Genomic DNA, 25,724 nt, shown 5'->3' on the forward strand with positions numbered 1-25,724 from the left:
CACCTATTGCAAGGCATGTGACCAACACTCATGGTGGGGATTCATGTGTTTTGCCATTTATGGGCATAGAAGTGGAGGTGACATTGATTTAATTCTGTTACAGAAGGAGTCGAGATTAATTTTTTACCTTTATACAATGACATCTTAGGGGCTCAATAACAAACTAAATTACTGCAAATTTTTCCAATAAGTCACTCCGACTTTCACATTTTACCAATTTAACAATTTAATGAATTGGACAAACTATATACCAATGTGATATATGTTGTGTAAATAGCATTTATGACTTTCAAATATGATGCTCCCATCATGAACCCTGGTCCGATTTTTTTTATAACTCCATATATGCACTATATTAATTCAAGAAACCATACTTTTGTTGTTTGACATCCCAATTGCTTTCAATATCTATATTTTTTTATTTTTCCTTGTGAAGGTTACTCACTATGCATCAACGGATTATAAACACCAACTGTATACTAAACCATTATGCATATTGAGCTATAGAACTGCACTTTGGAGACTGACATTACTAAGACAATGTCTAGAGGGATAAGCCGCATCCCTGGTGGGTGATTTACCAATGGGTAGCAGAGGTATCCTTTGCCTTGGGCCACATCACACACTGATAGCAGGGAGCTTGGCTTGTTGGTTCTACCAATGGTTGGCACAGTAGTCATCTGCCTGCCATCCATGCTGCATATCAGGCCTTGGCTTGGGCAGACTTTACTAATTTACTTGATTTGAACTGAGCATGCACCACATCCCATATTCAGTGAGTCAGAACTCTGAACACCAATCTAACCCATCATTGCGTCCTGTAAACTTTTCTAGACCATTCATAGTTTAAGTCTTTACTATAAGGTGAAATGTGTAGTGATACAAGTAAAAGGGAGTCTATAGGAGCTTATTACAGGGATGCCTTGACTTCTAGTAAATTGCCAGAGTGGTCTGGGACCACTCTGTGCCAGCAGAGATCAGTGCAGGGCACAAAAGGCAAATAGTGTAAACGTTTGCAGGCCTTTCATCATATAAGTCTTTACTGATAAGGTGAAATGTGTAGTAATATAAGTAAAAGGGAGTCTATAGGCGCTTATAACAGGGACGCCTTCTAGTAAACTGCCAGATTGGTCTGGGACCACTCTGTGCCAGCAGAGATCAGTGCAGGGCACAAAAGGCATGCAGTGTAAATGAGTCGTCCGTCAAGCAGTGGGGTACTCGATACCGGGTCCATTACTTAAAAGGACTTGTCACAGCGGCGACCCGATCCGTGGCACTGGTCGCCCATGTTAAAGGGATGGTATTTAAAGGGGTTTTTGAAATCAGGAAAGTTTGCGATGCCACCTGTGGTATTCAGTCAGTGGGGACCAACACTGCTTAAAGGGGTCCTCTGGGGTGATGTTATGGCAGCCGGATGGTATAACTTCTTACAGGTGAAGTAGGTCCCTAGGGCTCCCAGTGAATAGATGGAGGATTGTGAGTGGTGCAGTAAAAAGAAGGAAGGACACAGTTGTACAGTCTTTTTACCTGTTTTACTGATGGTAGTAGGCAGCCACAGTCCAGGGCACCAGATCACAGGGACAGGCAGGGTCCGGTAAGCTTGGAAGCGAGTTCAGAGTCCAGCTTTATCAGGTGGAGTTAAAAGCCTTCCTTCAAGCGCTGTGTTGTTATAGTCCCTTAATGCCTATGGTTTCTCAGCAAGGTCCTCTCAGTTATCTCTGTCCGTTAGTGAAGTGGGATACAAACCCGTATGACAGGTGACTCGAGCCTTTTTACAGGGTCTCTATCACAACCTGGGCTTTATGTGTCACTGTGTCTCCTGGGTGTTAGGGCAAACAGGTGATGTATAATCCAGCTGTCCTGCCAGTTTCTGCTATGTGTCTTAGAGTCCCACAAAAGCCTCAGTTTTCCGTCTACCGGTGTCTGCCTTCAATCAGGGATGTAGCCCAGCCCCAGCTATTCTCCCTTGTTGTCACTCTCCTATGCTTCGCTCTCTGGCACGTTAGTTAAAGGCTGTTCTTCCTTCTGTATCTCTAGCAACTGCCTAGCAACTAACTCCTCCTCCCAACCAAAGAGAGAACAGCTCCCTTGATTTTGGGTGTAGAGCTCCCCCTTCTGGCCTGATGTCAGAATGGTGTTGTATGTGCTAATTACCTGTTAAGAGGAATCCTCCATCGAGTGTGACATCACTCTCCCTGTGAGGAAAGCAATGCCACTGTGACAACCAGGACCTTGGGGCGTCACACTCCCCTTCCATTAAATCCAGTACTCCCGGACTGGGAAAAGAAAACAACAATTCAGGTTAGATAAAAGACATACAAATTTTTTTTTAAATGCATGTAAAAGGTTAAACTTATGTAAACTTGAGTTTCCCTTTGTGGGAGGTAATTTCTTAAACATTACGTAAAACAAGTGCAATCATTTTTCAGGTGCACAACATTACATTAATAACATTTTTGCTTCTTGTTCTAGGACAAGTCCTCAGGCCTGCATCCTCCTGTACTGGAGGTCAGCTGGATCTTCTCCTTTGAGGGCACTTGAATGGACTGCATAATTTTGGTTAAGGGCATAGTCCCGTATACTGTCCTGCATCCTCTGTTTACATCCAAAGAATCTCATTTTTACTATTGCTGCAGTGTGAGTGTCAAAAGTGTCTTTCAGTTTGGCTAATATTTGCTCAACAGTTTCTTTTCCAATATCCGGCCAGGATTTTACTTCTCTTAGGGCTGCGCCAATCAGTAGGCAGTTAATATGCTGATCTTTTGATGCTCGGTTAGGGAATATACCTCAAATAGGCTGCAGAGTCTTTCCTTAAAGTCACTTAACATATGGGACTCTCCGGAATATTGGGGTAGCCAGGCTGCTCCAAGAATATATGGCATGGACAGCGGCATTATTGGAGCTGTTACTGCGGTGGGGTCTGGCCTATTTGCAGGAGCTGTGGGCACTGCGGGGACTGGTTGCATCATGGGACATGCGGCTGCGACCACCGCCAATTTTTCTCCCGGGTCAGACATGTCCCCTTGCTAACATTATAGAGTCCTGGCGTTTCTCTTCCGGAGTCTGTAGCGGTCCCTCCGGTGCAGAGCATTCCTCTGTGTGCTGTCGGATGCTTCTCCCAGTCCCCTTTCCAGGGCTGTGCAGCGTCTTCACTTGTGGTGTTGCAGCATGACATCTTCACTTGTGGCTCTCACTTCAGGCTCTGTCCACAATGGCACACCCCTCTTTTTCCTGCGCTCCTTCTGGCGGATGTTGGCGTTTATTTTTAAAACAAAGTGCGCTCGCCGTGTGATGCAGTGATGGCGGCAGTTATGGTGTGACACAGATATGGCGATGTTTTGCTGGCGATGTTTTAGAAACCCATTAAATTCTCTGGCATACAAGGTAATAAAGTCTCTCTTTTAAGCACAGTCTCTTAGGCGCACAAGACCCATTTGCCGGGTCGGACCATCCTGTTTGTGACGCCAAAATGAGTCGCCCGTCAGGGCAGTGGGGTACTTGGTACTGGGTCCGTTGCTTAAAGGGACATGTCACTGCGGCGGTGACCCGGTCTGTGACCCTGGTCGCTCATGTTAAAGGGACGGTCTTTAAAGTGGTTTTTGAAATTAGGAAAGTTTGCGATGTCACCTGTGGTATTTGGTCAGTGTGGACCAACGATGCTTAAATGGATCCTCCTCGGTGATGTTATGGCAGCCGGATGGTATAACTTTGCTCTCTGGCATGTTAGCTAAAGGCTGCTCTTCCTTCTGTATCTCGCTATCTAGGAGCTACAGCACTTCAGGCTGTACAGCCCCGCACCCATCCTTCTGCCTCAGACTGCTCCAATCTCCTCTCTGGCACCACCTGTCTAACTCTTCCCAACTGCCTAGCAACTGCCTAGAAACTAAATCCTCCTCCCAACCAAGGAGAGAGCAGATCCCATGATTTTAGGTGTAGAGCTCCCCCTTCTGGCCTGAAGTCAAAATGTTGTTGCATGTTCCAATTACCTGTTAAAAGGAATCCTCCATCGCTTCAAAGCGTGACATCACTCTCCCTGTGAGGAAAGCAATGCCACAGTGACAACCAGGACCCTGGGGCATCACATAAACTTTTGCAGACCATTCATCGTATACGTCTTTACCGATAAGGTGAAATGTAAAGTAATATAAATAAAAAGAATTGTATAGGCGCTATAACAGAGACATCTTCTAGTAAACTGCCAGATTGGTCTGGGACCACTCTGTGCCAGCAGAGATCAGTGCAGGGCACAAAAGTCACTTAGTCAGCTACTACCTGCCGGATAATTGTTAGGACCATAGTAAAGAAAATAGTCCAAGATAACCCCATTAATGCCAATCCAAAACATTTTCCCATCTCTAATTATAATACTTATATTTTTTCATGACTCAATACCTGAAACGACTGCAAGCAAAATCACAACGTTTGATCGAGATTATAATAAGAAACAAATCTTCCTGAACTATGTTTGTTTTTCATTTTTTTATAGTATGTACAAAGGTTTTACTGCTCGGATTATGTTCATAAACAGAGAAACAATAAACGCTTTATTGCTTTGTTGGTTATTTGCACTTGCATTCAAGAGTCAATGCATTGTGAGCATAAAAGTACAATGCAAATAAGCTGAAATGTGACAAGTGCAAATATCATAATAATTATTTCCAATATTAAAACATTGTGTTTATGCAAACTACAAAAATGTAAGTCAAATCAGGCACAGAAAGAAGCATGGCACCTTCAGGGTTGAATAATTAAATGACACAATTACTCAAAGTGCCACATTGTAATATTAAATAATTGTAAGATTTTCCTTGATAATTTTGTCAATTCTATCACAACATATTTATCATCTTCTCAAGAGTTTTTGTTTCTTCTCTGTCACAACCATCAATATGCCGTTCTAAGATCCCCAAGCAAAGTGTTTTCATGTCAGACAGATTGTAATGGCAGCATTGCATATTCATAAAATTAAACACACCCTCATTCAGATAGAACGTGGATGACATTCATTGCAGCACCCTTGACATAATTATCCACTACAGCTGGTATTTTACAGTATTGCCTGTTTATCTTAATCAAAAGGATTATTTTTAAAGGGAAAATCTTAGTTTTTGAATTTACTTTAATGATCACTACAATTTCATTTTTATTCCTAATGTGATAAATGCAAAAATGCTCAAGCTACCATCAGCTACCTTTCATGTGTTTTTATAGAGAAGTGGTCTCCAACATGTGGTCCAACTGTGAGGACAAGTTGTAAAATGAAGCTTTTTAACTATTAACACTGGAAATGAGCGGATCTATCAATTTTGCATCAAAATTAGTGGTTTTAGATGAATTTAACATTTTGAAATTTGATTTGTGATGTGCGAAAAATTTAATGGAAAGCTTGTCAGGCACCATTTCCCATACTACTGAAGCAACAGAAACATCATTTTGCATTGCTGCGCCAGCCTCCTCATAATGCCCTGCAGCTTTGACATCTCACAAACTATTATCGTACCCTGTACAGTGGTGGACAGTACCTGGAACATCACAGATTAGAGGTTTGCAGTGGAGCACAGTTTGTATGGCAGAGTCATTGTCATCTCCAGAGTCACTGGGTAAGTCTCTCTCCTGTAGAGTCTATGGTCAGTGGAGTCCTCTCTCTTCTCTAAAGCGTAAGCTTTTATGGCCAGTAGGCTCCCCTCTTTCTTTCTCCTGTAAAGTGTGAGCTCTTATTGTCTGGGGACTTCTCTCCCTCACTCTCGCCTGTAAATGTTAAGCTCTTATGGTCAGTGGGGTCCTATCTTTCTCGCTCATACACTGTAAGCTCTCATGGTCAGGGGGGTCTTATCTTTCTCGCTCGTACACTGTAAGCTCTTATGGTCAGTGGGGTAATATCTTTCTTGCTTATACACTGTAAGCTCTTATGGTCAGTGGGGTCCTATCTTTCTCGCTCATACACTGTAAGCTTTCATGGTCAGTGTGGTCTTATCTTTCTCACTCGTACACTGTAAGCTCTTATGGTCAGTGGCAGTGGCGTATCTGGGGGGGCAGCCGGGGCATGTGCCCCGGGTGCAGCCAGCAGGGGGGCGCAGTCGGGCCGCCTAATTCGGCGCTCCATAATGTCTCCCCTGGCGGCTGCATTCTGCCAGCCCCCGGATTGAGAGTCAGCTATTTTCTGTGCTGACTGTCAAGCTGACAGCCGGCACAGAAAAGCTGCAGCACGCTGGCTCCCAACATGTGCGGACATACTGCATGTGCAGCCTGTGCGGCTGCACTGGGGTCCGGCGGAAATGGAGGGGGGCCACTGCAGGGTGGCTGCGGCGGGCAGGGAGAAATATCTTCAGCTCTGCTGCCTACAAGAGAAAATAGCAGCAAAGCTGCAGCGTTCTGTCTTCCTGCCCGCGCTTCCTCTCACACAGGCAGCGTAGCTGGATGATATCATCATTCAGCGGCCGGCTGTCTCAGAGGAAGGCGATGGGATGCTGCGGCAGAGCGTGTGGAGAGGTGAGAGGTTGTGTGTGTGTATATATATAGAGGTGATGTGTGTGTGTCTGTATAGAGAGGTGAGAGGTGCTGTGTGTGTATATATAGAGGTGAGAGGTGCTGTATGTGTGTTGTGTGTGTGTATACAGTGGGGCAAAAAAGTATTTAGTCAGTCAGCAATAGTGCAAGTTCCACCACTTAAAAAGATGAGAGGTGTCTGTAATTTACATCATAGGTAGACCTCAACTATGGGAGACAAACTGAGAAAAAAAAATCCAGAAAATCACATTGTCTGTTTTTTTAACATTTTATTTGCATATTATGGTGGAAAATAAGTATTTGGTCAGAAACAAAATTTCATCTCAATACTTTGTAATATATCCTTTGTTGGCAATGACAGAGGTCAAACGTTTTCTGTAAGTCTTCACAAGGTTGCCACACACTGTTGTTGGTATGTTGGCCCATTCCTCCATGCAGATCTCCTCTAGAGCAGTGATGTTTTTGGCTTTTCGCTTGGCAACACGGACTTTCAACTCCCTCCAAAGGTTTTCTATAGGGTTGAGATCTGGAGACTGGCTAGGCCACTCCAGGACCTTGAAATGCTTCTTACGAAGCCACTCCTTGTTGCCCTGGCGGTGTGCTTTGGATCATTGTCATGTTGAAAGACCCAGCCACGTTTCATCTTCAATGCCCTTGCTGATGGAAGGAGGTTTGCACTCAAAATCTCACGATACATGGCCCCATTCATTCTTTCATGTACCCGGATCAGTCGTCCTGGCCCCTTTGCAGAGAAACAGCCCCAAAGCATGATGTTTCCACCACCATGCTTTACAGTAGGTATGGTGTTTGATGGATGCAACTCAGTATTCTTTTTCCTCCAAACACGACAAGTTGTATTTCTACCAAACAGTTTCAGTTTGGTTTCATCAGACCATGGGACATTCTCCCAAAACTCCTCTGGATCATCCAAATGCTCTCTAGCAAACTTCAGACGGGCCCGGACATGTACTGGCTTAAGCAGTGGGACACGTCTGGCACTGCAGGATCTGAGTCCATGGTGGCGTAGTGTGTTACTTATGGTAGGCCTTGTTACATTGGTCCCAGCTCTCTGCAGTTCATTCACTAGGTCCCCCTGCTTGGTTCTGGGATTTTTGCTCACCGTTCTTGTGATCATTCTGACCCCACGGGGTGGGATTTTGCGTGGAGCCCCAGATCGAGGGAGATTATCAGTGGTCTTATATGTCTTCCATTTTCTAATTATTGCTCCCACTGTTGATTTCTTCACTCCAAGCTGGTTGGCTATTGCAGATTCAGTCTTCCCAGCCTGGTGCAGGGCTACAATTTTGTTTCTGGTGTCCTTTGGAAGCTCTTTGGTCTTCACCATAGTGGAGTTTGGAGTCAGACTGTTTGAGGGTGTGCACAGGTGTCTTTTTATACTGATAACAAGTTTAAACAGGTGCCATTACTACAGGTAATGAGTGGAGGAAAGAGGAGACTCTTAAAGAAGAAGTTACAGGTCTGTGAGAGCCAGAAATCTTGATTGTTTGTTTCCGACCAAATACTTATTTTCCACCATAATATGCAAATAAAATGTTAAAAAAACAGACAATGTGATTTTCTGGATTTTTTCTTCTCAGTTTGTCTCCCATAGTTGAGGTCTACCTATGATATAAATTACAGACGCCTCTCATCTTTTTAAGTGGTGGAACTTGCACTATTGCTGACTGACTAAATACTTTTTTGCCCCACTGTATATACTGTAGAGGTGAGAGGTGTTGTGTGTGTGTGTAGAGGTGCTGTGTGTGTGTTGTGCGTGTGTGTATATAGGTGAGAGGTGCTGTGTGTGTGTTTGTGTGTGTGTGCATATGTAGCGCTGCAACTGAATGTGCAGAGAGGTAAATGGTTTTGTGTGTGTGTACAGGGAGGAGAGGTGAGAGCAATGATGAGGCTGACGGGGAGAGGGCAATAATTGGGATGGAGGGGAGGAGGAAATGATGGATGTGGTGGAATGGGCAATGATGGAGGTGGCAATGATGGAGGTGGAATGGGCAATGATGGGGTGGGGGGAGGAAATGATGGAGGTGGTGGAATGGGCAATGTTGGGGTGGGAGGAGGCAATGATGGAGGTGGGAATTGGAATAGGCAATGATGGTGGAGGGGGAGAATGCAATGATGGTGGGGGAGGAGGAAATCATGGAGGTGGTGGAAAGGGCAATAATGAGGGGGGAAGAAATGATGGAGGTGGTAGAATGGACAAGGATGGTGGTGGTGGAAAGCACACTGGTGATATTGGAGGGGGAGAAAATGATGAAGGTGGTGGAATTGGCAAGTATGGTGATGGTGGTGGAAAGGACAATGATGATGGAAGGAGGAAATGATGGAGGTGGTGGAATGGGCAATGATGGGAGTGCTGGGGAAGGAGGAAATGATGGAGGTTGTGGAATGGGAAATTACGGGGTGGTGGGGGAGAAAGCAATGATAGTGGTGGTGGAGAAGGCAAAGATGGAGGTGGTGAAGAGAGCAATGATGGGGTGGGTGGAGGAAAATAATGGGCATATATGAGGAAACAGTACAGGAGAATGGGAGCATGTATGAGGAAACAGTACGGGGGAATTGGGGAATGTATGAGGAAACAGTGCTGGGGAATAGGGGGCATATCTGAGGAAACAGTACTGGGGAATGTGGGAATATCTGAGGAAACAGTATCAGGGATGGGTGCAGACAATATGAGGAGCGAACGGGGAATGTATGTGGACACAGTATGAGTAGCGATGTGAAAAATGTATGTGAGCAAAGTAGAGTGAGTGAGGGTGATGGGATGTGTGCAGACACAGAATGTGGAGTCAGGTGAGCAGGCAGTGTAGAAAGTGAGGGGGTAAATATATGAGGAGACAGTATGGTGAACAGGGGGATGTGAGAGGAGACAGTATGAGGAGGGAGGGGAATAGTGGGAGGTGACAGTATGGAAAAGTGATTCAGGAGCATTATAATGACACTTATATCTTTAAGGGTATTGTGTGGAGATTTTATGCAAAAGAGCGGAGAAGATGGAAATCTGCAGAGACGGCTGTGGATGAGAAAACTCATCATGGGGTCTGGACACGATGAAGTAAAGAAGGAGAACGATTCCAGAGGCAACGTCATCTATAAGGTACCTGGATGTAAATGTTATTTGTCATACTAACTAACTCCCATGTTTTTATTTATGATAAATGCATTAAAGGGGATGTCCAGATTTGTAATGAGTCTGCAGTCATTCTTTGTGACTGCAGACTTCTGACTTCTCACAGTGAGCACTGCATGCTGTCACAAATCTGTTGTGCTGGCAATTTACATACATGCGGTTACGTGCTGACTAGACATGTGTGGCCTCACTCAATGAAAATGAACTGAGCTAGGCCAGGCACGTCTAGTTGGAATGTGGTCAGAAGTATACAAATCACATGCTTGTGCTGACATGACTATCCACCGGCAAGGGAGAATCCTAAACGTGTGCAATGCATTAGTTGTGAGAATTCAGAAGCCTGCGATGTCAGGATTCAGCTCTGCAGATTCCAGTAGTCATCACATGGACACTTCACTCATATGTAGTGTTGAGCGGTACCTTCCGATATCCAAAAGTATTGGTATAGGATTGGATCGGCCGATATTCAAAAAATATCGGATATCGCCGATACCAATACCCGATACCAATGCAAGTCAATGGGACAAAAATATCGGAATTAAAATAAACCCTTTCTTTCCTTCTGGGTTAATTCTACATGAAGGAAAACAACTAAGAATAATGTAGGATGTAATGGGGGAAGTGGACGAGACATTAAAGGCATAGAGATTTAGTCCAATCAAATGGAATAGCAGAAATTAATTTTTTTTTAAGACATTCAGAGTTACAAAGCTATTGACTATGTTATGATTTTTTATATTTAGTCAGATACAGTATTTATGTTTCACTACTTCCATGCTGTTCACCTTCTTTTTGACTTCTCCCACACTTTCTTCTTCATCATCCTCTGCAGGTTTTTTCCTGGGGCACCACGATGAGGAACGGACTCACCCCCTTACACTGCTTAGTCTTCTTCTGCTTATAATTTAGATAATATCTTTTGCTCTGATTTTTAGTCTTATGCTTAATGTTCTTCTGCTTTTTGTTCTGCAGCTTCTTGTTCTTCTGCTTCTCGGTCTTCAGGGTCGTCATCTTTAGGGTCCTGAACTTGGAAATGTAGCAGAAGGTACAAGAGCAAAAGACACTGCCGAGAACCAGCAGATGGTACTGGAACCGAGATGGCTAGCCAAAGGTACAAGAGCCAATGGAACTACCGAGGACCAGCTGACGTTACTGGAACCCGGTTACTAAGCAGGAGGTACCCGTGCCAGAAAGCGGTACCCGTGCCAGAAAGCACTACCAAGGACCACCTGACGTTGGTGGAACTCAGATACCCAAAAGGAGGCACCTAAGCCAAAGGCTCTGCCCAAAACCAGCTGATGGTACTGGAATGAGGATGGGGAGCAGAAGGTACAAGAGCAAAAGACACTGCTGAGAACCAGCTGACGATACTGGAACCCGGATGGCTAGCCAAAGGTACAAGAGCCAATGGAACTACCGAGGACCAGCTGACGTTACTGGAACCCGGTTACTAAGCAGGAGGTACCCGTCCCAGTTAAAAGAGAACCTTTAACCCCCAAAGGTGTTTGCAACTAAAAGAGCCTCCTTGTGCGGCACTAATGCTGCACAAGGAAAAGGTGCCTCTTTTCATTAAGCTCCTTGTACACGCTGAAGTTAACACTTATAAAATGTGTCCCCTCATACCCTGAAACCGTCCCGGAGGCGGGACTCTCCTTCTTAATGAGACGCAGCACAGCTGTCATTCACACCCGGTTGGTGAGGTGCACCGCCACCTCAGCATTGTTTGAATCTGTCCCGGAGCCTGCGCTGTTATGCTAAGCTCTGGCCATTTATCCAGCTTAGAGACCCAAAACTTGAAGGGGGAAGAGCCATCTGGGAGTACACTGAGAGGCCAGACATGTAGTCTGTCACCATCTGAAAGAAATGTTGTCTCCTGCTGACTGTAGCCGTCTGTGATGGTGTAGACATTTGTGGCGGGCACACAAAAGTTTGCCACAGTTGGGCCATACTGGTCTTGCCTTGTGCTGAGGCACTGCTTCTGCTCCCTGTTTGTGTTGACCTTCCTCCACTGCCTCGACGCACTGAGCTGCTTTGTAAAGCACTAGCAGCACTGCTCTCAATTGGACAGGAGAAGATGATGGACCAGTGTGTCTTGGTACTCCCGTTTTTTATGCTCCAAGTTTAACGGTGTTATGAGGGTTTGTAAGTTGTCCCGGTAGCGCAGATCTAGGAGGGTGTACACCCAATAATCAGCCGTGTTGAGAATGTGGGCGATGCAGCGGTCGTTTCTCAGGCACTGCAGCATGAAATCAACCATGTGCTGCAGACTGCCAACTGGCCAAGAAATGCTGTCCCTTGCTTGATGCGTGATCTCTGCCTGCTCTGCATCACCCCACCCTCGCTCTACACACTGACTACTGGAGAATTGTGTAACTCCCTCCTCTGGACCGATGTCTTCCTTCTCCATTGACTCCTCCTCATTCTCCTCACAAAGTGTCCCCTGCCTAGGCCTTTGTGAGGAACCACGTTGCTCTGACTGTCCAGGAGCAGATGGAATTGGTGACTCCTCATCCCCCACCTCTTCCAAAACATCATCCCTTAGCGCTTGCAGTGTTCTTTCAAGCAGGCAGATAAGGGGGACAGTCATGCTGACTAGTGCATCATCTGCACTCGCCATCCGCGTGGTATCATCAAAGGCATGCACCATCAGCGTGGAATCATTGAAGGCACGCCAAACCTGGCAGACGTCCTTCATAGTGGCACACTCAGTGGTTGTGAAGTCTGAACGGTGCGCAGTGCAACTTCTTTGCGCCTGATGCAGCTGGTACTCCATTACTGCTTGCACACACAACCCCTACAACATATGTAATGTGGAATTCCACCTGGTGGTTAGGTCACATATGATGCGATGTTCCGGAAGACGGAATCGGCGCTGCAGAGCTGCAATGCGCAATCTTGCCATGCTGGAACGCCGCAAGTGAGCACACTCTAGGCAGACCTTGTGCAGAAGTGCATCAAGATCCGGATAGTCCCTCAAAAGACTTTGCACGAACAAGTTGAGCACATGTGCCAGACATGGGATGCCTGGCTGGAGATTCGCTGGCACAAACCACACATCACTCTCCTGCTTGATGGCATTCCAGAGCTCCTACGCTGTGTGGCTTTGATTCCCCAAAGAAATTAATTTCAATATGGCCTGTTACCGTTTGGCCACGGCTGTGCTCATATCGGTCGTAACAGGTAAACGTTCACGGGTCCATGTGGAGGTGGACTGTGACGGCTCTTGCAGCGCTGATTCTTAGGAACTTGAGTATGAGGAGGAGTCAATGTGTACAGACTGGATTCCTTCAATCCTTGGAGTTGGCAGAACACATCCTGCGCCACTGCTTGGTCCGCACATGTTTCCACATATTTGTGGTATTGAGGTTGCTGACACTTCTCCCTCTTTTGACTTTCTGATGACACAGCTTGCATTTGAATAAGCAAATGTCATCTGCAAATTGGCAAAAATGGACCAGGCACTGCAAGTCTTGGGAGTGCCCGTTTTGGCTTTTGGAAGAGGCATGTTCCTAATGGGTGCCAAAGTGGAGGCTACAGGCACCACAGTCTTTCCCCTCCCTCTCCCTCTTTGTGCCATTCGAGGAATCTCTTCCTCAGATCTGCTCCCACCACCTTCTTGTACCTCACGCCATGATGGGTCAAGGACTCCATCATCTACACTAGCCTCTTCCACCAACTGCTTCTCCTGGGTAGTCTCGGCAGCACAGTACGCACCTGAAAGTGGCACCTGAGTCTCATCATCAGATGAGTACTGAGGTGTGCTGACCAGAGGCACTGGCCCACCCGTCTCTTCAGAGTCTGAGAGACAAAGCTGTTCGGCATCACTGCATACTGCCTCTTCTTCCATTTCTCCAATGCTGCTTGGCTGGCCCCCTCTTTGCAAGCCAAGAGATTCAGAGAACAGAAGTAGATATGGCTCCTGTCCTGGGCTCTCTGACTGCCTGGGCAATTTGGCAGGTGGTGAAGAGACAGATGCGTGCTCTTCAGTGCTCTGTGCCTGGGAGGATGTGGCACTAATTGAAGTCGATGTGTTAGCTGCCATCCATCCGACAACGGCTTCAATTTGTTCGCCCCACAGCAGCGGGGCACGGCGAGCTCCTACAAAGCTGTGCATGAAGGACTGTTGCCTGCTAAAACTGGGGGATGATGAGTAACCGGTGCCCGCAGCAGGCACAGAATCCCAACGTCCTGTCCCTGCTCCACCTCCACACCCACGCCCACGTGCCTTACTCCCTGCCTTCTTCATCTTGGTAGACTGATAAAGATAGGCAGAAAAAGTACTAAGGGCTTAGTGTGCTTACTCCTGAACAGCTGCTAACAGGTATGAGGAACACTAATTTTATCAAGTGTGCACTAGACTTTAATATGAGCTAATGTGGCCTACACAACTCTAAAGTGGAGTGTTTGGTGAACTTTATAAACTTTTTGTTTTTTTCGCTGAACAGACTACAGAGCGAGTTGCACTCACACAGAGACCGTGCAGACAGCCGTAAACGGCGCTGCAAGGCCAAAAAAAGCTCTTCTATGTAATCTTATACAGTGTTTTTCCACAATCTAGCAGGATACGAATGGAAAGCCAATAATAGGATAAATTTGAAAAACTATGCAGCAGGCTGCACTAATTGAGAAACGGACAATGGAATGGTATGAGGCAGTGATGCACCCTGAGCTGACTACAACCAGCTGTGGTGGCAGAACAGACTACAGAGCGAGTTGCACTCACACAGAGACCGTGCAGACAGCCGTAAACGGTGCTGCAAGGCCAAAAAAGCTCTTCTATGTAATCCTATACAGTGTTTTTCCACAATCTAGCTGGATATGGATGGAAAGCCACTAATAGGATAAATTTGAAAAACTGTGCAGCAGCCTGCACTAATTGAGAAACGGACAATGGAACGGTATGAGGCAGTGATGCACCCTGAGCTGACTACAACCAGCTGTGGTGGCAGAACAGATTGCAGAGCAAGTTGCACTCACACAGAGACCATGCAGACAGCCGTAAACGGCGCTGCAAGGCCAAAAAAGCTCTTCTATGTAATCCTATACAGTGTTTTTCCACAATCTAGCTGGATACGGATGGAAAGCCACTAATAGGATAAATTTGAAAATATGTGCAGCAGCTTGCACTAATTGCAAAAAAGGACAATGGATTGAACAGTATGAGGCAGTGACGCATGCTGAGCTGACTACAACCAGCGGTGGCTGTAGAACAGGCAACAGCCTGAGCTGCACTCACACAACAGACCTTGCAGACAGCTGTGAACAGCGCTGCAAGGCAAAAGCAAGGTTCTCACACAGCGGTTGCTAAATTAGCCTGGGTAAAGCACAATGAAGCAAATTGCTATCTCTAAACTGGCCCTCAGTCAGAACACATCGTCCTGTCCCTAACCGAATTCACAGCAGAGTGAGCCCAAAATGGCGGCGGCGACTTTTATAGTGCATCATGACATAATTTCAGCAGCCAATCATAGCCATGCCAGCAGTTACATGCCTACCATGCAGAACAGGATGTGCCCACACTTCTAATCATTCCTCATTGGCTGAATTCGGGCTCTTTGAATTATGGGAACTTCCTATTTCGGTATCCGATATACTTAAAGTATCGGAACTCGCTATCGGAATTCAGATACCGCAAATATTGGCTGATTAATCTCATTTATTTATATAGCACCATTAATTACATCATGCTGGACATGAGAAAGGGGTTACATTCATATTTTTTTAGATGTTGTTTACATTTTCAAAATTTACAATGACATACTGCTACAGAGGGGAGAGGACCCTGTCCTTAAGGCCGGAAAATCTATGTATTTTCCATTATATCGTATTGTGCTGTTTGAGGTTACAATATTTATGTTGATGATATTTTATGAAAAATGCAGGATACTAGGCCACATTAAACTCTGTTATATCACTGACACATTGTGGTACCACTGTGCACAATGGCCTTATACATAATTTTTTTGTCTTTCATTGCAGTGAAGGATGTTATGAGATGATGGCACAGCATACGCAACCAAAATAGGCGAGAAAGACAGCAGCGGGCAAGGAGTGGGTCAGCAGCGCCTTAAAAAAAAAAGAAATATATATATATTATGACCAACTTTCTTTTTGAATCCCAGTATGGATCTGAGACGTAAGTAAAAACATCATAAAACATAACACATATGTTTAATAAAGGTAAAATGTTAAATTAAAAAAACATAATCATAAACTTTACTAACAGAACATAGTCCAACCTCAATGAGAGGGAGACAGCTCAGATTCGGAGGCCCTGATAGATCTGGTTGGGGAAGGAGAAGAGGTGGCTGGCCCATCTTCACATCCTTCTGGTGACATCTCTCCTGCATCAACTTCAGTTGCACCACAAGATCCTGCAACAACTGGCAAAGAAGCTGCTCCACCACCCACAGCAGGACCACATCCAGTAAGCCAAGAAGTTTAAGGAAACAGTAGCAGCCCTTCTGTTCCACTGGAGACATCCCCACAGCCTGCTGTCATTTCCCGCCATGGCCGCAGAAGGAGAGAGCTGCAAGAATCTCGCAGGAATGTGGACATTGGGGTCCTTAATTGTTTGGCCAGGGCTGCAAAGGATGATGGTGAGGAGGCCTATGCAAGGAGCCTGGCCCGGTACTTCCATCCCATACCCCGTGCGGTGAGGCTACGTGTGAAAGTGTGTTTTCAAATACTTATTGATGCATGTACCACCACTAGTGTTGAGCATTCCGATACCGCAAGTATCGGGTATCGGCCGATATTTGCGGTATCGGAATTCCGATACCGAGTTCCGATATTTTTGCGATATCGGGAATTGGTATCGGGATGAATATTCATGTCTAAAATAAAGAATAAAAATAAAAATTATTGATATACTCACACTCAGACGCGCCCTGGTTGTAACCGCTGCAACCGGCAGCCTCTGTTCCTAAGAATGAGCGAGTGAAGGACCTGCGATGACATCGCGGCTTGAGATTGGTCGCGTGAGCGGTCTCATGAGCGGTCACGCAACCAATCACAAGCCGCGATGTCATCGAAGGTCCTTCACCCTGCATTCTTAGGAACGGAGGCTGCCGGTTACACCGCTAAGGTCCAGGGTCCGCCGGAGGGGTGAGTATATCGATATTTTTTATTTTTATTCTTTATTTTTTACATGAATATGGATCCCAGGGCCTGAAGGAGAGTTTCCTCTCCTTCAGACCCTGGGAACCATTGAGGAATACCTTCCGATATTTGTGTCCCATTGACTTGTATTGGTATCGGGTATCGGTGATATCCGATATTTTTCGGATATCGGCCGTTACAATCCGATACCGATACTTTCAAATATCGGAAGGTATCGCTCAACACTAACCACCACGTAACGTCCTGCGCCTTCCATCATCTCAACAGGTGCATGCTCAACAAGTATTTGAAGCACCCCCTCCACTTGTTCCTACACCTCTACCCCTTCCCACCCAAAACCCACCAAGGCCAGCACATTACCATATGCCATCATAACATCAACCTTCACAATATGGCCAATTGTCCAGACCCAGTGCTGGAGGCTGGTCCCAACCTGGGTTTGGACGATATGGCCATATTGGTGTGGCTTATGAGGCAAGGCCTTATTTCCAACATCATGAGGACCATAGTCAAAACCCTTATTATATTAGCCATTACCCTACTGCCCAATATGAGCAAGGGCATCATTTAGAGCAGGGTCATACATCATACTCACAGGATGATGTACAATTGGCCCAACAAAGGCCACCTGACCAGGACCCTGAGCTTCCGCCATCACCTCCACCAACTTACAGAAATCTGTAATGCAAATTGGTTTATGAGGCTTCTTTTTATATTTTTGTGTAACAAATATTTTTGTTTCATTCTGCTATGATAGCACTTTGGTATGTTTTTGTTACGAAATGGTTTTTTGATGTTTAAATTTTGATATAAAACCATGTGATATGAATATGGTGTACAAAAAAAAGGCTTTTGATATAAGTAAAAAAATATATTCAAAAGTCAATTTTATGCTATTGGACCAATCATTACAACATCATACTCAATTACTCGGTTGATAAAAATCAGGTAAATAAATAAAAAAACACACATAGTTAACTAATTTAAGTAATTTATGCATTATTACCAAAAAATGAATATATATATATATATATATATATATATATAAAGAGAAGTAGAGCAGCACAAAGAAAAAGTCCAGGTGCAGAGCCTCCCAGGCAAATACCAAACCTCAATTATAATAAAGAAAAGATGGAGGCAGCCCACCGTTTGTAGTGAAAAAGAGCTTATTTAATCAGCCCAGAAAGCTTTCTGGGCTGATTAAATAAGCTCTTTTCCACTACAAACGGTGTGCTGCCTCCATCTTTATATATATATATATATATATAGGTACTAGACTGTGGCCCGATTCTAACGCATCGGGTATTCTAGAATATGCATGTCCCCGTAGTATATGGACAATGATGATTCCAGAATTCGCGGCAGACTGTGCCCGTCGCTGATTGGTCGAGGCAACCTTTATGACATCATCGTCGCCATGGCAACCATTATGACATCATCGTCGCTGTGCCCGTCTCTGATTGGTCGAGGCCTGGCGGCCTCGACCAATCAGATGCGGGATATCTACGTCCTTTATGACATCATCGTCGCTGTGCCCGTCGCTGATTGGTCGAGGCCTAGCGGCCTCGACCAATCAGAGACGCGGGATTTCTACGTCGATGCTGTGCCGTCTCTGATTGTTCGAGGCCTGGCGGCCTCGACCAATCAGAGGGCCGGGATTTCCAGGACAGACAGACAGACAGACGGAAAAACCCTTAGACAATTATATATATACTAGATTGTGGCCCGATTCTAACGCATCGGGTATTCTAGAATATGCATGTCCCTGTAATATATGGACAATGATGATTCCAGAATTCGCGGCAGACTGTGCCCGTCGCTGATTGGTCGAGGCAACCTTTATGACATCATCGTCGCCATGGCAACCATTATGACATCATCGTCGCTGTGCCCGTTGCTGATTGGTCGAGGCCTGGCGGCCTCGACCAATCAGACGTGGGATTTCTACGTCCTTTATGACATCATCGTCGCTGTGCCCGTTGCTGATTGGTCGAGGCCTGGCGGCCTCGACCAATCAGACGCGGGATTTCTACGTCCTTTATGACATCATCGTCGCTGTGCCCGTTGCTGATTGGTCGAGGCCTTGCGGCCTCGACCAATCAGAGACACGGGATTTCTACGTCGATGCTGTACCGGTCTCTGATTGGTCGAGGCCTGGCGGCCTCGACCAATCAGAGAGCCGGGATTTCCAGGACAGACAGACAGACAGACAGACAGACAGACAGACGGAAAAACCCTTAGACAATTATATATATACTAGATTGTGGCCCGATTCTAACGCATCGGGTATTCTAGAATATGCATGTCCCCGTAGTATATGGACAATGATGATTCCAGAATTCGCGGCAGACTGTGCCCGTCGCTGATTGGTCGAGGCAACCTTTATGACATCATCGTCGCCATGGCAACCATTATGACATCATCGTCGCTATGCCCGTTGCTGATTGGTCGAGGCCTGGAGGCCTCGACCAATCAGAGACGCAGGATGTCTACGTGCTTTATGACATCATCGTCGCTGTGCCCGTTGCTGATTGGTCGAGGCCTGGAGGCCTCGACCAATCAGAGACGCAGGATGTCTACGTGCTTTATGACATCATCGTCGCTGTGCCCGTTGCTGATTGGTCGAGGCCTGGCGGCCTCGACCAATCAGAGACGCGGGATGTCTACGTCCTTTATGACATCATCGTCGCTGTGCCCGTTGCTGATTGGTCGAGGCCTGGCGGCCTCGACCAATCAGAGACGCAGGATGTCTACGTCCTTTATGACATCATCGTCGCTGTGCCCGTTGCTGATTGGTCGAGGCCTGGAGGCCTCGACCAATCAGAGACGCAGGATGTCTACGTGCTTTATGACATCATCGTCGCTGTGCCCGTTGCTGATTGGTCGAGGCCTGGAGGCCTCGACCAATCAGAGACGCGGGATGTCTACGTCCTTTATGACATCATCGTCGCTGTGCCCGTTGCTGATTGGTCGAGGCCTGGCGGCCTCGACCAATCAGAGACGCGGGATTTCTACGTCGATGCTGTGCCGGTCTCTGATTGGTCGAGGCCTGGCAGCCTCGACCAATCAGAGAGCCGGGATTTCCAGGACAGACAGACAGACAGACAGACAGACAGACAGACAGACGGAAAAACCCTTAGGCAATTATATATATAGATAGATATATATATATATCTATCTATATATATATTAAAACATTACAACAAAGAAACAGCATAATCTTGCCAGGGAGTAGCTCCATGAGGAGAAACAAAATAATTTGTAAAAATATCCCTAACTTTTATGCCAGAAAGGGGATGCCGCTCAGGAAGGACTTGTGTTGTAGGCCTACCCACATTATCCAAAATGCCTTCAACACAGTCAGCCGAGGAACACTCATAAATTCTTGTGAGGTTGTGCTGAACAACACAAGCTTTAATTACTTCATTTACATTTTGCTCACTCAGCTGAATGGGAGACTGGAGAACACGCCATTTGGATGCCATTATGCCAAAGGCGCACTCCACCAGTCGCCGTGCCCGTGAAAGTCTGACATTAAATACACGCCGCCGGTGGTCCAGGTTGCACTGGGGATAAGGCCTCATGACATTGGTGCTCAATTTGAAGGCCTCATCTGAAACAAGAACATATGGGACTGCTTCAGCATTGGAGCCTGGGAGTTGTCGTGGTGGTGGGAGGTCCAACAGGTTTTCACGCAGCCGCCGACCCATAATGGACGCATTGAAAACTCTAGAGTCTCCAGTTTGCCCATAGGCCCCAATATCTACAATTATAAACCTGTAGTTACTGTCAACTACAGCTAACAGAACTACAGAGAAAAACTGCTTATAATAATAGAATTGGGTGCCTGAGTTCGGCGGCTTACGCACAATGATATGTTTCCCACCCAGGGCTCCAATACAGTGCGGAGATTGACAACAGTCAGAAAAACCACGGGCTATTTTCAGCCAATCCTCCATTTTGTGCTCAAGCATCACAAGTTCATGTAGTTTGTCCCATATTTGCACACATGTATTCCGCACAATGCCTGAAATAGTGGACCGCCCTATGAGGAATTCAAGATGTAGTCCCACATAAGATAATCCAGTTAACAGCAATGTGAAAGCATACAAAAAAATAATTAGCTAAGTAACAATGCTTTTCTAAAACCCTAGTCAAAAGTATTATGAGGAAACCAAAAGGTAGGAGACCAGTGCACCTTCATAAATTTACACTGGATACTAACATTTAGCATTTACTACATATTTAGATATGCTTTCTTAAAACTGCAATGATTCATTTAAATAAGATGGTATGAAAGCAAAAATAGTTAATAAAACATCATCTACATACAGTATGGGAGGATGTTGAATACATACCGTAAGGTAAGGAGAAGACGCTCCTCTGCAGATATGCATTTCCACATCCTGGTATCCTGATATGTGATTCCAGGACGTACTGTCTGCAACAAAATATCAAATGTGGGTATTGTCATGCGACAGTACTGGAAGAATTGTCCGGATGTGTCCGCAGAGCTGAAAATAGCCTGTGAAAATGCCATTTAGTGAGGCGTTGCCGCAACAGTGGATGTACCCACATTCTTCTTCTCCTCCCTTGCGGATCAACTATCACCGGGTATGGCTGGCCAAAGCGGCGTGACAAGACCCAATTAAATAACACCCGCTGAGTTTGTGTGAATTGCAGGAGGTCACACATGTTGGCCAACTACCACCAAAACACCTACATAGGCACAGCAACAAAGTGGCCATATGGGAGCGTTCCACCTGTTGTAGAGGTCTTAAATAGGATTATGCTGATGATTTCAATTATTTTCAGGTCTCAAAACTGTTAAATGTCCATTTTGTAAGGTTGCATGAATAAAACGCATTACGGATGCCATACGGATGACATACGGAGGTTAACAAGCGTAAAATACGCAGACACATCCTGCCTACGGATGACATATGGATCACTGTTTTGGGATATTTTCTGCTTATTATGCATGTAAAATATGGACTGTATTTCCCTACGCTGAGTGTGATGCCGGCCTTAGGATTGCTACTTCCAATAGGTGGCATTAGAGTTCAAGTCCTCTTCCTCTCTGAAGAGAAAATTTGCATATTTCCCAGAGGAGCATTGCGACTTTAAGTCTCCTCACCTTGACATGCTTAACATGTCACTCTCCACAAGGAGAAACGATACTTCTTGGATCCCGGGCATACCTAGTCAAGATTACTCTTATTGTCAACATTTAAGCAAGATGAAGAGGAAATGATCTCTAAAAGAGCTAAAGTTAAATATGACATATTTCCTTTGTACTTTAGGTTAAAAAAATTGTTATCTTTTACATTTTAAAAATTACAAAAATGTAAATGGACTGATGCAAAAGTTTGGTCACGCTAGAAGATTTGTGTGCTCAGATAATTTTAATTAATGTTTCAGCCCTTAATTAGCCTGGCCTGTTAGAGTTATGACCTGTTCACAATCATCGTTAGGAAAGGCCAAGTGATGGAAGCTTCCCAGCTTTATAAAAACCCAGCCTCCTCTAACATTGTGCCAAAAAACAGCAGCCATTGGTTCTTCTAATCAGCTGCCTAGCAGTCTGAAAATTAAAATGGTGGAGGCCCACAAAGCAAGAGAAGGTTATAAGAAGAAAGCACAGTGTTTTCAAGTTGTCCTTTCCTCAGTTCAAAATGCAATTATGAAATGGCAGTTAACAGGAGCAGTGGAAGTCAAGAAAACGCTCAGAAGACCAGGCAAAATTTCAGTGAGAGCTGCTCATAGGATTGTTAGAGAGGCAACTGAGAACCCCCGCTTGACTGCAAAAGATCTTCAGAAAGATTTAAGAGGCTCTGGAGTTGTGATATATTGTTCTACTGTTCACAGTTATCTGCACAAATATGGTCTTCATGGATGAGTCATCAGAAGAAAGCCTCTCCTGCATCCTCCCCATAAAATTCAGCATCAGAAATATGCAAAGGAACATCTAAATAAGCCTGATGAATTTTGGAAAAAGTTCTGTGAACAGATGAGGTTAAACTATAACTCTTTTGCCACAATGATCAAAGGTGTGTGTAGAGAAAAAAGGAAACAGAATTTTAGAAAAAGAGCATGTCGCCAACCAGCTAGCAGAGAGAAAGCCGACTGCTGGGTGCCGATGTTTATAGCCTGGGAAGGGGATAATACCCATGGAGCTTCTCAGGCTGTTAATATCAGCTCACAGCTGTATACATAGACTTTACTTGCAATTAAAATGGGGGACGCTAAAAATATGACATAGTGTCCACCTATAATTAATAACCAGCAAAGGCTATGCAGACATCTGTGGGCTGACATTTAGCCTTGGAAGGGGCCATGGATACTGGCCACCTGGGCTAAAAACATCAGCTTTCAGCTGCCCCAGAAAAGACACATCTCTATGATGCTCCAATTCTGGCACTAAGCCTTGCTCTTCCCAATTGCCCTGTAGCAGTGGCAAGTTGGGGTGATAGTTGGGAGGTTGATGTCACCTTTGTATTGTCGGGTGACATCAAGCCTCAAGGTTAGTAATGGAGAGGCATCAATAAGACGCCCCCATTACTAACCCCATAGTCACATTGTATGAAAACACAGACACCCAGAAAAAAAGTCCTTTGATTGAAAGAAAGACACAGACTCCTTTAATAATCTTAATTAAACCATAATTAAGACCTTGCCCATTCCCCCAAGCCCTCGTCATTTGCAAAAGAGGTAAAAAACAACAATATACCACAACTTTCCGCAGAGCTGCTTTTAATCCATTTGTCCCCCAACTGGTCTAGCTCTGCAACATCTAGATGGCAGGCTACATGGTTGCATGATGCAACCATGCAGCCTGTCATCCAGTAGCCACTGAGCACCGTATGCTCAGTGTCTGCCTGTGAACTGCTATTCCCTGTGGGAGGGCACCATCAGCGTGAGAAAATTCTCCTGTTCCCGATGCCGTCAGACAGGTATGGCGAGTTCACAGCCAATGAACTCACTTAACCTTTATGACATCAGCGTGAGCACATATTCTGGCTGTGTCTTTATTTGCCGTAATTATAGGAGTACTAATAGATAAGTGTCTTACAGGCGCTTCTCTATTACTAACCCATGGGATTGATGTCATGTGACAACACAAAGGTGAAATCAACCCCTCAAATATGAACTCCACTTGCCACCGCTACAGGGCAAGTGGGAAGAGCCAGGCAAAGCACCAGAATTGGTGCATCTAATAGGTGCTCCTTTTCTGGGCAGCTGCGGGCTGCTATTTTTAGGCTGGGGGCTATATCTATGGCCCCTTACCAACCTGAGAATACCAGCCCCCAGCTGTCTACTTTAGCAAGGCTGGTTGCCAAAAATGAGGGTGACCCCATGCTGTTTTTTTTAAAATTATGTATTTAAATAAATTAAAATAAGGCATGGGGACCCCTCTATTCTTAATAACCAGCCTTGCTGAAGCTGGCAGCTGAGTGTTGCAGCCCCCAGCTGTGAGTTTTGCCTGGCTTATTATCAAAAATGAAGAGGAACCCACACATTTTTTTAAATTATTTATTTACAGCGAAAGAGCGGCTGATGAATAATCCCATCCGCCGCTCCTTCTCTCACTGTTATTAGCGCCAGCAGGTGTCAGCTGATGGGAGCTGTAGTTCCATCAACTGACACCAGTGACCAGAGGTAAACCTATACCTCCAATAAAAGCTGAGTGCTCACGTTGTCTTTTGACAGTGTGGGAACCACAGCTGTCTGACAGGCGGGGATTATTTCACTGCCAATCAGAAGCGCTATGGAAAACACCAGCTTTTGTGCTGTGCATATTCGGCTATATTCGGCGATTAAATCAACGAATATTGTAAATTCAGCAATCGTGAGCCGAACCGTATATTGAAATATTTGCTCATCTTTAGTGGTGAGTAACAGAGGGGCAGGAGAAGTAAATAGTGAGGTGAATATAAGGTTTTTTTTATTTCTTTAATTGTTTGATGACACTGAATGGTTCAGAAAGGGGGCAGCTAGAGGCTGCCATTTTGCTGAATTAGCACAGAAGTAAATTATAAAAAAATCCACATTTTGGAAAATGTAGGTGTTAGGTGTCGAGTTCCTGCCACTACACAGGGGGAATCTCGAACCATGTCCAATGTGGTCTCCCATTCTCTTCCAGCTGCAGTGGAACCTGCTCAGCAGAGATGTCGATCCCAGTGTCTGGCTCAAGCTGATTCAGTGTGCTTGGGTACTGCTGCCTTTCCAGGCTCTGCCTTTGTAGCCAGCACTGTTCAGCAGCGAGCAGGCGTTTCAGGGACTAAAGGTACCGTCACATTAAGAGACGCTGCAGCGATATAGACAACGATGCCGATCGCTGCAGCGTCGCTGTTTCGTCGCTGTGTGGTCACTGGAGAGCTGTCACACAGACAGCTCTCCAGCAACCAACGATGCCGAAGTCCCCTGGTAACCAGGGTAAACATCGGGTTACTAAGCGCAGGGCCGCGCTTAGTAACCCGATGTTTACCCTGGTTACCATTGTAAATGTTAAAAAAAGAAAAAACACTACATACTTACATTCCGGTGTCTGTCGCATCCTCCGGCCTCAGCTTCCCTGCACTGTCTCAGCGCCGGCCGGCCGTAAAGCAGAGCGGTGACATCACCGCTGTTCTTTACGGCCGGCCGGCGCTCACAGTAAGTGCGGGAAGCTGACGGCGAGGGGACAGACACCGGAATGCAAGTATGTACTGTTTGGGTTTTTTTTACATTTACAATGGTAACCAGGGTAAACATCGGGTTACTAAGCGCGGCCCTGCGCTTAGTAACCCGATGTTTACCCTGGTTACCAGTGAAGACATCGCTGAATCGGCGTCACACACGCCGATTCAGCAATGTCTGCAGGAGATCCAGAGACAAAATAAAGTTCTGGCCTTTCTGCTCCGACCAACGATGTCACAGCAGGATCCTGATCGCTGCTGCGTGTCAAACACAA

The sequence above is a fragment of the Ranitomeya imitator genome, chromosome 6 (genome assembly GCF_032444005.1).
Source record: "Ranitomeya imitator isolate aRanImi1 chromosome 6, aRanImi1.pri, whole genome shotgun sequence".
Lineage (NCBI taxonomy): Eukaryota > Metazoa > Chordata > Amphibia > Anura > Dendrobatidae > Ranitomeya > Ranitomeya imitator.